Raw genomic sequence first — 2,600 nt, forward strand, 5'->3', positions numbered from 1 at the left:
ATTGTACAGTAATAATCATGTTGAAATGTTATTAGCTATGTTTTTCTGTTGAGTACTAAACATATAAAAGACATTCATTTTATTTTCTTATATTTATCACACCATTGATACTTAACTAAGCTCATAGTTGTTTCTGTTTCCAGACCAGCTCTCAACATTTGAAAATTTATTTTCATAAAATATATTTCAATATTTTCATTTTTACACATACCTGTAACAGTGAGGGTCACGTTTTTTTGCGTTATCCATTTTCTATCACCCTGTCCCACATATCTGAAAGAGTACGGACCACTGTCACTTTTTTTCAGGTTGCAGATCAAAATACTGCACAGATCATTTTTCCACTTCAGAAGTGAATAGCCGATGTATTTCACTCTGTCTTTAAAGTCTGGACTGACAGGACGTTGAGATTGATCCGTACTGTAAATGACAGTGCCAGTATAATCTTTATCAGCATCTATATATTTTGCATCCTTCAGCCAAAACCAGGAGGCGTCAACATCATCAACAGATCGTGTGACTGTGCACTTGATTTCAATGCAGGACCCCTCTGTAGCATTCAGTTTGTGTTGTTCTATTTCGAAGGGGAATATTTGGCCAAAAGAAAAATCTGTAGTGATGAAAACACAAGTGGAAAAGTCAGTAGTATATGTGGCTTTAATGGAAACGTTGTTAAAAGCAAACATTGCTGAAATAGTAGAGTAATTAAATTCCTACTTTGTGTTAGGACCAGAAATACCAACCACCCGACTGTCTGAGCATTCATTCTCGTGTAAAGCTTGATATCTGAAACACACACACACACACGAGAGTACATAACTACACAACACCACTGAACGTTTTTGTGAGAGTTATTAGAGTAGTTTGCATTTTCTTCTTTATTTCAAAATGAATGCATTCGTGGAAATTCTGAAGCATTGTTATTTTTTCCTCACACAGCTAAAAGCCTTAAAATGTTTGGGTTTTTTTTAAGCATTTAGATGTTTTTTTGTAAACCCTGTCTATAAAACTGTTGACAGGACACACTGAACTGTAAACCAGGACAACTATGAAATTTTAATCCACAGAGGTCTGAACTTTTGAGAGCATCTTGGATTATTTTGGATAGCCTAGAGTCAGACATGTTTTAACCAGCTACCTTAGTGGCTGACAGAGAAATACCCACTACATATACAAAATTGTACTATTTTGAAAAAAATACCTCCTTATAACTTCAGATGTTACAGTACTGGGAATTTTTTAGGAGCTAATATACTGTAACGTAGGCTAGCTTGAGGAAGCAGCTGGAGACAGAAGTTGCCTTTTTCTGTGCTCTCCCACGTCCAAGGAAGCCACTCTTTTATTAGCACACACACAAAACACACTGGGCAATCCCCAGCATCATCAGCTCCACAGACAGTCTGCCGGATGACCTCAACACCTTCTACACCTGCTTTGAGACCTCCAGCCACAGCACAGAGAGGAGGCACACACACACCGCGACCACCCAACCCCCCCACCTCCCCTCCACTAACTGTCTCACCCTTTGAGGAAGGGTTTAGTTTAGTCTAAAATAACCTATAAAAGCTGACAAATGGTATAACAAACCCTAATTTTTGTGCACAGATTATTATTAGCTGACAGTTAATTTCCCAGAATTGGACACCCAACTGATAAGATATAATTTTGCATATATAAGTAATCAACAAATGTATTTAGAATACTTTCCAATACAATTATTTCAAAATTGAATCACCAGTTTGGTTTTAAGTTTTAGTCATCACTACTTTAATTTTTGGAGGTGAAAAACAAAATAACTGTATTTCAGTTTAGGACGTTTTATTATAAGCAGCTTTAAAATACACCTTAAATATAGTTTCTAACTCTCAACTGTATTTGTCACAAATTTACAATAAGGATAATTCAAAAGTTTAGCAAGCAATAATGTGAAATATCAAAAATTACTTTAACACTTGATCAAACACTAATTATTACTGATTAATCAAATTACTTAATGGCTGAGGCCATTAATATTTTAATTTATTTTAATCTCCTTCTTTCCACTAAACTCTGTGGTTTCTTCCTTTTTTCTTTCTTTGTCTCTCTTTATAGACACTGAGACATCTCTCCCAGCATTTCCTCTTTTGCAGGAAACTGATCGCTAATTTCCCCCTTTTCACACACTAACTTTGCTTTTTTAACTGCAGCAGTTCACACATACAGCACTACATCACAGTGGTAAAATCACATATACATCATACTGCTGTCTACAGATACCAGTGGTCAAGTCAAGATTTTTATTTGCCATTTATGCATAAACAGACAGTCTAGGCATATAGGAATTCTTGTACAGCTCTTTGTTGGAGTCAGGTAAGGAGTCAAAGGCCAGAAAGAACATTCATTTTCTACTGCTTAGTCCCTGAACGGGGTTACGGGGGGGCCGGAGCCAATCCCGGCCAGCAATTGGGCAAAGGCGGGGTACACCCTGGACAGGTCACCAATCCATCGCAGGGCTAACACATAGACAAACAACCACGCACACGCACTCCTATGGGCAATTTAGAGACACCAATCAACCTAAGCTGCATGTCTTTGGACTGTGGGAGGAAGCCGGAGTACCC

This window comes from Monopterus albus, unplaced genomic scaffold (genome assembly GCF_001952655.1).
Source record: "Monopterus albus unplaced genomic scaffold, M_albus_1.0 scaffold440.1, whole genome shotgun sequence".
NCBI lineage: Eukaryota > Metazoa > Chordata > Actinopteri > Synbranchiformes > Synbranchidae > Monopterus > Monopterus albus.